Source organism: Ictidomys tridecemlineatus, chromosome 1 (genome assembly GCF_052094955.1).
Source record: "Ictidomys tridecemlineatus isolate mIctTri1 chromosome 1, mIctTri1.hap1, whole genome shotgun sequence".
Taxonomy (NCBI): Eukaryota; Metazoa; Chordata; class Mammalia; order Rodentia; family Sciuridae; genus Ictidomys; species Ictidomys tridecemlineatus.
Window position 1 is genome coordinate 154,569,370 of NC_135477.1, and position 15,747 is coordinate 154,585,116.

The 15,747-nt window shown below is 32.7% G+C and overlaps 1 long non-coding RNA gene across 1 annotated transcript; it reads left to right on the forward strand.

The window, feature by feature from the left end:
• The first annotated feature begins 3,254 nt into the window (after window positions 1–3,254).
• Window positions 3,255–8,431, forward strand: LOC120885751 (uncharacterized). The gene is made up of 3 exons (XR_013425599.1): window positions 3,255–3,365; window positions 3,525–3,698; window positions 8,325–8,431. It is a non-coding gene; the product is annotated as an uncharacterized LOC120885751 (long non-coding RNA).
• The last annotated feature ends 7,316 nt before the right edge of the window (window positions 8,432–15,747 follow it).

A 15,747-nucleotide genomic window follows, 5' to 3' on the forward strand; every position in this document is an offset into this window, starting at 1 on the left:
GGCTAAAAAAATTCTTCAAATAGAACCCACTACCTGTTGTCTACTGAGGAACCTTTATTAGAACTCTTTGAATTAAGAACATGGCTCCACGTTTGTTGTTGTTATTTTGTTTTTTACCTTAATTCACACTAGTACATTTAGGAGAAACACTTTCACTCCTCACTAGATGTTATTTATTTCTCACATGCTTAACTCACTAGTTCATCAAATTCTAAAGGATAACTTGATGTCATCTTCAGTAGCCAACCAACTTCATAACAAGGCTTGTTGAATAGCCCTGATTTTTTTTGCAAATATTCCATTCACTTAATTTACTTTTCAAGGGAGCAGACAATAGAGTTCACTGGCAGCTTTCCCACTTTCCAAGCATCAAACACATGTTGCTTTTCTAATTTTGTACACTTCGGGCAGATTACACTTTTAAAAAATGTGCCAAAAGCTTTCTACACAAAATTGTTGATTCCCCTGTTCCAATATACTTTCTGTAGTTATCTCTTAGTGTTTATTTGTTTATTTAAACAGAGAGAGCAGAGCATTGGTCCACAGGATCAGGCAGTGCAGGCCTTCAGTCAGAAGAACAAGAAAGCAGCAAACAGAAGGTTCCCAGGCTGCACAAGCTGCCTGCTTCTCCACTAATGTCCCTTGCTCTGTCTTGTTCTCAAGGGACAAAGGCTATCCATAGTAGGTCTGTGCCCTGGTGACGGTGTTTGTGAAAAGGAATATTCATTGTCTCCAATGTGTGAGCTCTTTCTATGGTTACCAATTTCACAAAAATTTTAAAATAAAAAATTAATTAAAATATCAGGGTTATAACATTTTTGAGTCCCACCTGCATGCAGTATTTAAGATCATGATGACACTACAAAAATGTTTATGTAGTAGACAAAGTCTTGCCAATCTGGGTATCAAAATACATTGTAAACTTTTATGAATTACTTCTTTGCCAACAGCCAAAATATAAGTGAGTACATCAGGATAAAATACAAAACATGAAAATATCTGAAAGTATATTTAGTATACTAGAATAGGTGGGTAGAAACATATACTTTCTACATGTTGCACAGAATTTACCATTAAATCATCTATTTGAGGAGTGAGTCTTAAGTAGCTGAACCTTAAGCTACAGAGTAAGTACAACTTCTCTGCATCCTCAAAATTTTGAAATATATTTCATTTCTTGTTAAATTAAATTTCTTCTCTTACCAGAAGCACAAATATTTTTTCCTATGTTCATATATTTCTTGAGCATCTGGAAAAAGAGTACTTTGTCCAATATAAGTCATTTTGGCTTTAGCAAACTCAAGGCCATGCATTCAATCCTCAGCACCAGAATTAAATAAATAAATAAATAAACGAATAAATAAATAAATAAATAAAAGATTTTAAAAAGAGGTAGGAAAAAAGGAAGTCTTCTTTTAAGTTCTTTCTTTCCTAGGAAAGTTCTTGCCAATATAAAATGTATAAAGAGGCATTTGTGTTTTCTTCTAGTACATTTCTATGTAGAAGCAAAGGGGAACTTTTCATCTATGCTTATAGATATTATTACATTTCTTATAGATATGTTTTAATACATACATGCAATTATAGGTTACCAATTCTGTTTTAGTGGCATGCTGATAAGAAAGAGAACAAGTAATAAAGATTATTTCTACTGTCAAATTATTGCTTTCCTTCATAATTTTTGCTTTAAAAAACTGAACTCAAGTATACTTATCTGTTCTTTTATTTTATTCATTTATACTCATACTCTGAATACTTAGTATGTAATTGACATAATGACTCTTAAGACTCCTCCTTAAAAGCTTTATGTTTGATTGATCAGAAATTTAAAACTTCAGAGATAGGACTCAATTTCAAGTAAAACTTTTCCTCTTCCATTTCAAACAGAAGCACTCTGGTGGTAGGAAATTGTAAACTGCCCATTTTTAAAGTTAAGACAGTGTTTAAAACTTAACATTGGAAATATCTGATTTATGTATATCCTGTAAATCTAAATATTGAATAGATTGAACCATGCTAATTCTTTTGAGTCCTACATTTCCTTTAGCTTTAAATTACTTTAAAAAAAGAAAAGCAAGGATTACTATGGTTTTAATTTGGTCTTTTATTATTGTTTTATCATTCATCTCTCCTTACCTATAGTATTTTTAACAACTAAAATTAATTTAAATGCCACTCATATGACTATAACCACTGTAGGCCTCTTGTGTATATCACATTTCACTTAAGGTAAGGTACTGCATGATAGTCCTTTATTTCATGTATGAATAAAAAAATTGAATGCTGTCATTATACTTGTAGTGGCTTTCCAATGTCAGTGATGTCAAAATGATAGAAAAAAAGAGCATCTAAGAGTCATTGAAATACATAGTCCCTACAAGATATTTGTAAAATCACTATAATAGTACTTCTTCATTAAGTGAAATACTCTGTTGATTCATAGTAATGGTAATAATTACAATAGCCAACAATTATTGAGCTGTTGATTGTGCTAGAAACTGTTCAAACATTTTACATAGATTTTAATTTTAAGCATCACACTATCATCCCAGTAGGTAACTACTAATTTTAATCAGTATTTTATTGAAGATAAAATTGATGGATAGGAGAACTAAATAGCATGTCACAGAGGTTAAAGTAGAATTCAAGCAAATGTTGAACTAAATTCAAGGTCTATGCTCTTTCTAGGCAAGTAGGACACTCTGGGATGGGATATAGCTCCATGGTAGAGACTTTATCTAGGAGGCTCCAGGTCCTGGTCTCTATGCCAGCACCAAAAATAAATAAATAAATAAATAAATAAATAAATAAATAAATAAATAAATAAATAAATAAATAAATAAATAAAGATCAATGGGACCAGACCCAGTAGCTCATGCCTATATTTCTAGTTACTTGGGAGAATGAAGCAGAAGCATTGCAAGTTCAATGATAGCCTGGGCAACTTATGGAGACTCTGCCTCAAAATTTAAAAAAATCATAATAATTAAAATGGGTTTAGGATATTGCTCCTGGATTGAGTGTTCCTGGCTTCAGTCCCTAGCAGTATCCAAAAAAGACAAAAGAAAAAGTCAACAGAATAGGCTGCTCATTTATTAACTTAGTGTGTACTAACAGCTAGTAAATATTGTTCTTTCTTTAGAAAATAGTAGAGGACTTGCATACTATTTAATGTTGATAATTGAATAAATAATCATGTATTTTGAGAGGATGCTTTATGAATTTCTAACAAAGCCTCTTGCCTTCATAGGACTGCTCTACATTATGCCTGTGCCTTTGGCCACCCAGAATTGGTGGCTTTCTTAGTGAAGAATAAATGTAATGTTCACCTCTGTGACCGTGATGGCAACACACCATTGATGAAGGTAGATGTAGCCAAGGATATCTGCAGAAAAAAAAATGATAGAAATGCTTAGAAGAAAAACTGATTAATTCTATTTAATATGATTAATTAGTAAAACAGATGAAATGTTTTTCTTGGATTGTCAAAATTTACAGTTTATTTCTTGGTATAAACCCAACAGGCCCTACAATATCTGGAAGAGAAATGTGCAACTATCCTTCTAGAAAATGGTGCTGATCCAAATGCTCACAACAACCAAAATGAAACTCCTCTTCACTTTGCTGTTTCTCTGAAGAAAACATCACTAGCAGAGAAACTGCTTTCACTCAATGCAAATATAGAAGCCAGAACTACGGTATATAACAAAGATGATTATTTCCAAAATATTTAAAATATGTTTGTTTTAAGTGTGACGTTTTTCAACAAATGTGGATTTTTAAGCAGGGTTTTATTGATCAGAATAGTAATAGTTGTTGAAATTTCTGTCCATCTTCTTCTTTATCTCATGAATTTATTTAATTTACATCTAAGCATTGTGTCCATATTTAAAATTAAGATGACTGATGCAGAAATCTGGAATCCAAGCTTCTTTTAACAACCAAATGAGGTCCCCTTTGAGCCATGTTACTGTGTGGTGTGGTGGACAGAGAGTGCCTCCTAATAGCATAGATGAGTGTTCTCTAGTTTGCGGCTGGCAAAATGTAGCATTTGCTCAGATGATCTGTTTTCCTCAATAAATAAATATACATAAATAATTCATACTTTTCTTGATATTTTTATCAATTAAAAAGAATTTAAATTGTATAACAAACTATAAAAATCTTTGAAATGGGATTAAATTTTAGAATTTAGAAATTGGCAATTTTCTTTCTTTTAAAATCATTATTATAGTTTTATAATTATACATGGTACTTTGTTTATTTTGACAAACTTATGTGCATGGGCCCCGATTTTCCTCTCTTTTGTTCCTCCTTGGATTCTTGTTGATAGTTCAGGGGATTTATCTCCTCGCTTCTTTGGGTTAAAGTAATGTCAGGGAATGTTTAGTTCAGCAGTACATTTTTTAACCTGTGAATTCTTTGTGTCCCTGTGGCTTCTCAACACATCACAGAATAGGGTTCAAAGAAACAGTAGTGATAACTGTTCCAAATAATATAACACAGAGTTAACGTTAATACCTAGATCCTGCTCTGATGTCTCAACAGTAATGTAGCCATAAAGATGAGTAGTGAATTTAGCAATTGTCAAATTATAAACAATATCCATGAACTACCTGTGGCTTTAAAGCCAATAGCAGGTGTCAGTCATATAACCTACAATACTAATGATTGTATTAGCATTAAAGGTGGGGGGGCAGGAGCTACAGTGTTAAAAATGCAGTTAAGTAGAAAAAAAGAAATGTCTTACAAAGTTAGTTAAGATTTATAAGAAAGTGAACAGAAAGAGTGCAGAAGATATTTGGCAGTAATGTTTAGAAGAAGATAAGGAAAATAGAAGAACAAAGGTATTGGGAGAGAGGGAGAGAGATCAATAGAATTTGGTTGTTACCAGAAGATAAGAGAAAAATGAGAGGGCTGGGATGGTTATGCAGTCATGGAGCACTTGCCTAGCACATATGAGGCACTGCATTTGATCCTCAGCACCACATAAAAAACAAATAAATAAAATGAAAGTATTATGTCCATCTACAACTAAAAATTATGTACTGAAATTATGTATAACTTTTAGTTATGTACTGATAGAGCAAAGGAAGTGGGTGTTAACCTCTTCCTGCTTTTTTTGTTACTAGTTGGAGTGGCCTAAGATTGAAGCTGTTTTACATAAGAGATATTTTCTTCTTTCCTGCATGAAGTGGGATGAGTTAGTAGTGTCCATTAGGACCAGTTTGATGCAGTCCTGGGCTACCACTTCTGCAGCTTTCTTTAAGGGATTTTCTAGCTGCTGGCACTGAGATCTAGTTGGCCTCAGGTCTAATTAGGTTTTGTTGCACCTGGCTTTCTTTGAAGAAACTACATTGACCTACTCTTAGGCTACACAGCAGCCAGTTTCTTCAATGGATCTGGTTCTCAGAAGCCTCCCAAGAAATCTAACTGTGGTTCATGGGGGATGATTCTACACTCACTGGAGTCCCAGAGCATAGCCTTTCTGGATTTAGTCCTTGACTGCATTCCCCCTCAACCACTCATATTGTTGGCCCCTTTCAGATGGTCTTTGAGCTGCCAAACACAAAGGAGAAATGAATAGAACTCCCCTTTCCCCTTCCAACAGAGCATGATTTTTAAGCATCTAGTGCAGTCTCTGGATCACATGAGTTTAGGCAGTGTTTCTGATGTGAGATTTCTCTGAATCAAGAAATTCCAAAAATGCAGCTTGCAATGCAACCTCCTTTACTCCCCCTTGTAAGTCAACAAGTCTGTGCCAAATGCACTTCTGGCAGCCATTGGTCATGGGCAATGGCAGTTTCTTTCTTCATTTTTCTTAAACTCAAATTTTGGAATCCCTAAGTCTCTTTGAATGTCCAATATTTAATTTTGGTAAAATTTCTCCTTTACCTACCTAGGCTGAGAAGCTGTATACCCACTTATTTGGTCTTTTAACACAGCACAGCTTGGAATGCAGCTTCCTTTATTCTGCGATCTTCTTCCAATTCTCATAAATTAGAATTTTAAACACATTTTCTTATGTATACTATAAAGATCATATTCCCATTGGAATTTTTAAAGCCTGTTTAGGTTACACATTGTTATAAATTTAAAAAAATTATTCACACTGCAAGCAATACTATCTCTTTCTCTTCAGTTTTGTCCCAGAAAAATGCAAAAGATTTAGTGTCTTTCATTATGCAAAAAACAGTTCATCGATATAGATCACTATGAAGCTCATCAATTTGCAAAATTTCTGAGTTACATTTTGCATCAATTTATAAATTGTTTTAAGTAGCAACAAAAATGACATAAGATTAAAAGAATCTTGAAAACCAGATGTTCATTAGGGTCCCAGAATTACCATTAAAACTGAGGATATATGTTATGATCTTATTTTTTATTAGATTGTAATAGTTATACATAGAAGTTGATTGCATAGTAGTATATATAGACATTGTTATACTTAGTAGTTTTGTCGGGTTTATCCCAACAAAATTATACATGCATGGAATTTGATTTCAGTTCAAGATTCAATTCCTTTCCTGACCCTCTCTCCCTCTGTCCTTCCTGTCCTCCATTGTTCTCTTTCCTCTACACTGATAGACATATGCTCCCTTCTCTATTTATTTAGTTTTGATTGGTTCTTTTTACTTAAACAGAAAGATGACATTTCCTGTGGTATATTTATATATGTACATGACATAATTTTTGAAGAATTCATTATTTGTTGACTCTCCTTTGTTATCCTTCTACTTGGCCCTTCCATCTTCTCCTACTACACTACTGATCTTCCCTGTATCTTTTTGATATCCTATCCTTCCTTCCTCCTTTTCTTCATTTTACCCTAGCTTCCACATATTAGAGAATACATTCAACCCTTGAGTTTGTCTTTTTTTCACTTAACATGATATTCTCCATTTCGACAAATTAACTAGCAAATTCCATAATTCAATTATTCTTTATGGGTGAGTAGAATGACATTGTGAATACATACAACAATTTCTTAATCTTTTCATCCATCAGTGGGCATCTGGGTTGATTTTATAATATAGTCATTAAGAATTGGACTACTATAAACTTCAAGTAGCTATATCAATATAGTATGCTGATTTTAATTCTTTTAAAAACATAACCAGGAGTGAAATATCTTGGTTCTATTGTGGTTTGATCCCAAGATTTTTTTTAGGAATATTCAAACTGCTTTGCAGAGTGAACATACTAGTCTTCATTGTTTCCAATGATGCACAAATGTTCCTTTATCCACACAACCTTGCCAGCATTTATTGTTGTTTGTATACTTGCTCATTACCATTCCAATTGGAGTGATATTAGCACTTATTGTAGCATTTCTTTGATTGCTAGAGATGTTGAACATTTGTTTATATATTTGTTGTTCATTCATTTTCTTCTTTTGAAAAATGTCTCCTCAGTTCTTTTGCCCATTTATTGGAATAGGTTGTTTTGGGGGTATATTGTTGTCTGTGTTATATATTCTGGATATTAACCCCTATCAGTTGAGTAGCTGACAGACTTTCACTGATTCCCAGGGAGAATATATTTTTGATTTCATCTTTATAACATTGAAGGTAAATATTTTTTATCTAATAATAGCAGAAAACAAGATTCAACTCCTTTCCTTTAAGAAAAAAGCAGCATAGTGTACTCAAAGTCTATTCTTTCAATTCAGAGCCCACTTCTTTTGTGAATAATTTGGAGCACAAGTGCCTGATATTGTATGGGGGATTCTGACACCATAAATGGAATAGAATCAAGAGGACTCGAGTAACATGAAGAAAACTTCCATGTTATTGGAAAGCGTATACCTGCAACTTTAGTTCTTCACATGTAAATGTTTGCTATGAAAAATCAATGTCAAAGAAGTGTTAAGCAATAGTAAAGATATTTCTGTAGTACTGGATATATAATGCACAGTCTTGTAAAAATTCTCTAACAGTGAATCAAGGAACCTTTCTGATAAGGGCTGGTATTTCTGGAAAAGTATGTATTCTTTGGTATGTAGATTAATAAACCCTGATATAGAGTTAAAAATTTGGCTTATTAAATAAAATATTTAAATCCTTTACTAATTGTTTTAGGGTACAGGGCTATTGAGAAAAGAGGTCTCTGTCTTCAAGAAATGACTAGAGTTTATGTGGCCACTCTAAGTAGAGGAGAGACATTGCAAAGTTAAGAGTCAGAAAATATGAAAGTGGAATGAGATGAGAAGGAAGAGGTTACTCAATTTACATTATTTTTTATATTCTTATGTTCAGACAGCAGTTTATAAGAGGTTCAGTTCAATTGAATAATTTTGAAAACTTTTTGTTGTTTTCCAGAGGGGCTATACACCACTTTTACTTGCCATAGAGCAAAACAGACAGCAGATGGTTGAAACATTAATTCAGAACAAAGCAAATATACATGCAGTTGACCAGAAGGGAAGGTATAGTACTTTATATATATATTATATATATAGTAACAATCACTCAAGGAAAAATGACTAGTTTAATGGGAAGGTCAATATTAACATATTTAGAAAAGATTGATATAAAAACAAACCACAATTAAGGTAAAAAAATCAATTATTCAAAGTGAGAAATACAAATAAGTATATTAATATGATTCAAAATTATTGGCAGATATCTGTTATTGGTTTATTGGGCACACGATTTTGTATTAACTAATGAGTTTTACTATTACTATTAGTTTTGTAAAATATGGAGTTTTAGTTTACATTTTGGTTTCTATTATATTTTTAACTTCTGCATCTGATTTATTTTTCTTTTGGAAAAGATGTATTGATCATAAATAGGCATTGGAAATTATTTTTTTATTTGATTGACTGTTCTAAATTACTTTCCTTGTAGAATATTTATGTTAATTTATTCCTAAGTGTTTATTAATTGCTACTGCCAAATGCTGTTCATTTTGGTGCTTTGCTTTTAATTGGAAGGTACAGAGGGAAGAAAGTAGCTTTAAAGGAATAAATATTTTCTTTAATAAAGATAAGGCATAGGCAGGTTTTAAAGAGAAAAAAAAGCCTTTGATTCTCACACAATTGGTTTTTATTCCAAGCTTTTGTAGTACATCACCTTAAAAACAATACTTATGACTAAATATATTTCCTGATATGAAAAATAGAATAATACATGCTTGAAGGATGATTGTGAAATTGTACATATTGCATTGCATTCAAAGTTTAGCAAATACTTATCAGTACCATTAATTGAAATAATGACTATTATTATTATTATTATTATTATTATTATTATTATTATTAGTGTGCAAATAGCCTTTTCTGCTTGACCTTTAGCTGACTGTGAGTTACAGTACATTGTGTCACAGTAGGAAGGAAATGGAGCTTTCTTCAATGAAAGGTTTTCCAATTTCAGATAAATAACCTCATCATAGTTACTATCCATTGAAGGATTTTAAGTTTGTTAACATCTCCCTCATTGGGAAAAGAGTTTTTCTTTTTTTTCCTTTTAGACTTTGAGATGAATTGCAAAAGAGAATATTTGTTCTCTTAGATGTTTATGTCTATTAATATCTGTAAAGTAAGATGTCGAATTAGGAAAATATTATAAATTATCTCTTTGAATTTTCTTTATTAAAATACTGAATGTTGAAGTTATCTCTCTTATTATAGAACAGCCCTCATGTTTGCTTTGGAACAAAAATCAAAACACATAGTTGAGATGCTTCTTCAGAGTGATATTGATGTCTCTGCTGCAGATAACTTTGGGTTGATGGCATTAGCTTATGCTATTGCTAGTGGTGATACTAGGTAAGTATTTACATTAAAATACTAATCAATATTGATTGGAGGCTGAAAATAATTAAAACTATTGCATTTTACATATGAGGTAAGATTTCATAGTACAGCTATATGTGGAATGATAATGAGTTAGAGTTCATCAGCCAGGAACCCTGCAACAGTCTAGACAAAAATAGTGATGAATGTGGGCTGGGGATGTGGCTCAAGCGGTAGTGTGCTCATCACCACATACAATCAAAGATGTTGTGTCTGCCAAAAGCTAAAAATAAATATTAAAAAATTCTCTCTCTCTCTCTCTCTCTCTCTCTCTCCTCTCTCACTCTCTCTTTAAAAAAATAGTAATGAATGTAAGAGTCTTCTCAGAGTTTCCTTTCTTCCCCTTTCTATTTTTCTTTTTTTTACTTTTTCCCTTATACATGCTACTAAGTTGCTCTACCACTGAGATACATCACTAGTCAGCATCTTAGGATTCTTTAAAAACACTTTGTCATTATGATTCCCAGTCTTATCTCTTTCATTCCAAGTATAACTCCTCACTGTGGAGTAGAAATAGTGTCACACTTTGATTTTTATAATTAGCTATTTGGGTCTTAAAATGCCCAGTTGAGCCGAAAATATTTTTACTCTCCTATGAAAGTTAGCTTTTGTACCACCCTTATTTAATTTCCCAAGGACCTGAGAATTTCCTTAAAGTCTAAAGAGCAGGTGGAAGGATTTTTAAAATGTTAATTTTTTTCTCTGTCAAGTCTGTTGCTGTGGTGTTGCTGTTAGAACTGGCTCTTCAGTCTGGTGATGATTAACTTTTACTACAAAATGTCCTGATTGATCCCAATCCCTGAGTATTCATGGTAATGCACACTTAGACTTAAAAGTTACAATGCTATTTTTAGTTCATATATACATATGCTTGTTCAGCTATTATTCCCAAACAGCAAAATTCTGTTTTGGCAACTTGGCCTCCTAGCTTTAGCCACACAAATATTAAGAACTCTGGCCCTGTCCCACATCTCAAACCTTTATGTGGAATAACCCCCATGTTAGCCTAGACCTTCCTGATGCATTATCCTTTGAGGACTTTGTCTTTTATTGCATAAACTAATCATTCAGAACTATCAGATAGCTTCAAATAATATCACTGAAGAGATGAGAATTTCCAATCATATTTCCTAAAAGATCTGTTCCTCGAACCCTCTCATCCCTTGAAATATATATATATATATATATATATATATATATATATATATATATATATATATCACTGCAGGAGGCCCAATATTAATGTTTCCCAGGTTGGATGTGTCTAGTGATTTGCTTTCCAAAGTAAGAAAATTTCCCAAACTATTGCAATCAGTCTAAAGTTTTCAGCATATATCAAGTTCTCCCTTACAAGGAAGAGATAAATTCTCTGAGCTTAAAGTAGATTCATTGAATCTAAGAGTGCTAAGCCCCATTATGACTTATTAGTAGCCATGTGTAAAGAGGATTTGGTCTTCCAAGTCAGTTAGAGTTCGACATGGAGATTTAGCTTCCTCTAAAAATTATCCGTTAATTCTTTTCAACTAGGTAGAGAAGAAATAGTAGCAGTCCAAGCCAATTCTTGGCATTGGTTAATTTCCCATTTTTGGTGTTATTGATTAGTTTCACAATAGGGGATGAATATATTCTCTAAAGAGATATGTTACTTATAAATAAATTATTATAAATTATTTAATGTCTAATTTGCCCTGAGACATAAAGCAAAAATAAGACTACAATCAATAAGCAAAATTAGAACTCAAAAGCATTTTTCAGTAATTTCAACACTTGAATATTAGAACCTGTGAAGAATACACATTGGTTTATTTGGGATTCCAATTACAGTTGAATAAAAAGATCAAATTATGCCGTTATTTTCCTATTTCTTTTGACATGTTTTAATATTACCTCATTGAGTCTTCCAAACAACTTTGTAAACTGAAGTGGTACAACCCTTATTTTTTAGAAGAAACCCTTAATTTTAAGAGAAATTAATTGTGCAAGAAGAAAGAGATATTATTTACATGACATTTTCTGAGTTCTATCTATATAGTTAATATACTTACCTATATATTGTTCTCAATTTATGATCATTTTATCTTACTTTGTTTTCTTAATATAAGTTTATGGGTACAATGGCATGTGTATTTACCACAGCTTCTTGGGGGAAAGAATGAGGCAGGAGAATTGCTTGAACCAGGGAATTCCAGACTAGCTTGTGCATCATTGTGAAATCCCATCTCAAAAACAAAAGAAAACCAAACAATTTACAAATAATTGTCAAGTTAATAAAATGTCTAGGCTTACAAATTTGAAGTGCATATAATAAAGTTCTGATATAAGATCTAATATTGTTTAAAATACTATTATATATTGAATGTTTGGTTATTGTTTTTATACCAATATTAAAATGCTAATTTGAGTAATTTTTTTAAAATCTATAGCCTCAAGGAATTAATTCTTCAATATATGAAAGTAGAATCTAAACATCCTGAAAATATCAACCCAGGTAAGGCTTCTGAAAGTGAATTAATCATGGTATTCATGGCTTATATAAGAAAAGTAAGAGTATGCCAGGTCAGTGTTGGCAAGCCTATAATCAGGTGGCTCAGGAGGCTGAGGCAAGAGGACTGCAAGTTCAAAGTCAACCTCAGCAATTTAGCAAGGCCCTAAGCAACTTATCAAGACACTTTCTCAAAAATTACAAAAGGACTGGGATGTCTGTCAGTGGTTAAGCTCTCCTGGGCTCAATTCCTGGTACCAAAATAAGTAAATAAATAGGAGTAAGAAAGTTTGGATTGCAAAGAAGCAGTGGAAAAATTAATGTGTTACATTCATATTGTTCTTAAATTTTTCTTAATAATCTAGAATTCATGATTATTTAAGCCATTAATTGTAGGAAATTTATAATCTGAAATGATATTGTCTGAAGTAATTTTAGGCTAACTTAATCTTGGCCCCTGAAATCTTATATTTACGTGCATAAATAAGTAAAAAAATCAAATTAGTATGTTGTCTGTCCTATATAATGACATTGTAGCAAAGTGGACTTGTAATAAAAACAGATGTTCTATTTTTACTATAGATATCAACTCTTACTGGGTATACAAATTCGTGGATTTCACAGTGATATGTAAATAGTACTTGAATCCCAACCACTTTCCCTACTTTCGTTTCTATCTCTTCATTTCTTCATCCCTTGTTACCTTCCCTCTTCCCTAATAACCCTTTTTCCATTTCCAAGTCATTCTTAATTTGTTTTCAAATTGCACATGTTTTAGAGAATGTGATATTTGATTTATGTTTCTGACTTATTCTGCTTAACATAATAGCCACCCTTTCCATCCATCTTAAGTTTTTGTCTTTGTTTCTTTCTTTTCTCTTAAGGGCCTGAAATATAGCATTTCATGTTCCCTGGCTTTCAAAGTTTCTGTTGATAACTCTTATGTTCTTCTTATGATTTATTATATAAGTGCTTTGGTCTTTTTTACATCTTTAATGTACTTTTGGCAATTTTTATAAATGAACGTGGAGAAGTTCTATTCTGGTCATGTCCATTTGGTGTTCTAAATGCTTCCTGTATCTGGACATCCATAACATTCAAAAAATCTAAGAAATTTTCTGCTATTTTTTTTCTCCAAATAAATTGCATTGCCTATAAGCCTGTACTAATACACCATTGTCTATGTTTATAATTTAAGTTTAGTCTATAAATCAGATACCAAGGACTTTGTATATTGTTTCTTCTTTTTGTTGTCATAACTAACTAAACGTGACATTCATCATTGCCTTCCAACTCTTGATATTTTTCTTCTGCTTAATCTAGTCTATGATTGAAACTTAGATTTATTTTTTTAAATTTGAAATATTAAGCTATTTATTTCCAAGATTGCTGTTTTATTTCTTTTCAGAAGCTCTATTTTTGCACTGTTCTCTAATGACTTGTAATGTTTTTATTACTTTATTCATCTTCTATTTGTATCATCTTTGAATTCATACATTATTTTTAATATCTTTTTGAATCCTTTTTCTGGCGTTTTGTCTAATGCAGTGTCATTGGAATCAGTTGCTAGAGAGTTATAAACTTTTGGAGGATCCATGTTACCTTATTTATTCATCTTTCTTATATTTGTGCTAAATTTTGTGCATCTGTGGGGATATATGTTTCTTCCACATTTATGTGAGAGTCTTCTTAGGAAATAACCTAAGATGATGTATCCTGGGCTATTGGTTTATTTTTTTGAGATTATTTCCAAATTATAGACTTTGCATTATAGACTTTTATGTTTCACCTGACTGTGATTCATGGGTTTTGTCACAGTTTGTACTATCATAGCCTGAAGTACCAACTTTTTTTTTGTCAATTGTGTGAGAATGGAGTCACATGATGTAGGCAGTGGATTATGTGGGCTGCATTTTTTGTGGTCATTACTGTAGCCTTGTTAATAATTTTCTGTCTGCAAAGACATGGGAGAGACCTAGTGCCGCAGTCCAGCTGGGCAAAGTAACTGAGAGGTGACAAGCAACTGAAGGTTGAAGTGGGAACTGAAGATAACTGAAGGTAACTGCTTTATTGCAGAACAGCAGTGGTATACATATCTAACTGATTTACATAAAGCATGACTCAATGAGCACCATCCAATCATAGCATTGCTCCTCTACAGATAAAGCAATCAGCCAATAAGGAGTCCCCACCATCTTGATGAGTCTGCGGCATTGCCTCACAAGCCACTCATCCTGGCAAACTGCCAGGAACCATCTTGACTTGGTCGCGGCCTCCAACAACCTAGGCTGATGTGCTGCTTGGTGCAGACTTCATACCTGCACAACTCTGTAAACAGAGTTGTTTCACCTCTCTCTGCTCATGCTATGAGGGTGGCTGCCAGACACTGGGTTATAGTACATTCGATCCAGACCAACATGGGTACATGTCAGCTGGGGGCTTTTATTTACCCTGTTATTTTACTTGAAGTACCTGTCAAGTTATAAGTGGGAATGTATGTCTTTGGTGGAGAGTAAGATGCATTTTTTTTTACCTTTGCTGTGGGTTTTTAGAAGTTGCAAAGTACCTGCCAATGTGTTCAAGGAATGGGGCTAGATCCCCAGTGTAGATGGAAGAAGACAAACAACAATAATACAGCATGAAGGCAAACTAGATATAGGTATACAGAAACAATCAACAAGAAGAAAACAAAAAAAACACCAGTAACAACAGAGAAGAAAGGGATAAAATATTTAGGATCCACTAAATTGTTAAAGGTTCATAAAAGTAAAATTAATTTTAAAAAAAAGGAAGAATGAGAAATTGGAAGAATATTTTAAAAATTCTATTAAATTATGACAATAAGGTAAAAGTAATGAAACAAAATGACAAAATAATAATTAAAGAAAGAAACACAAAGCAAAATCTAGTCAAGAATTTCTTCTACATGAGTTGTATGTGCACACACACTCCTAGTCTGTGCCCAGGGCAATGGTCAATGCCTGCATAGCAGAAAGCCCTTCATACCTGCAGAGCTTTGGCATTATGAGGGTTGTGCCAGAAAGTCATATATGTTGCTGGTAGAACTATACTCTGTGTGGGCTGGGGATGTGGCTCAAGTGGTAGCATGCTGGCCTAGCAAGCATATGGCCCAGGTTCGATCCTCAGCACCACATACAAACAAAGATTTTGTGTCCGTCGAAAACTAAAAAAAAAAAAAAAATTAAAATTTATTCTCTCTTTTTATCTCTCTCTCTCTTTAAAAAAAAAAAAAAAGAAAAGAACTATAGTCTCTGTGCCCAGGGATGTGGCAAATGTCTGAACTCTAGTATCTACCCAAAATGTGAATTGAGATTGCTCCAAAGAGCAAATGTGTTTTCTATTTTTTTTTCTATAAGTTGAATGTATTTAGTAAATAAAAATTATTTGTGTAACTAAAAATGAGTTTTCTAATTAAAATGAGGTGAAATACTTTGTGGCATTT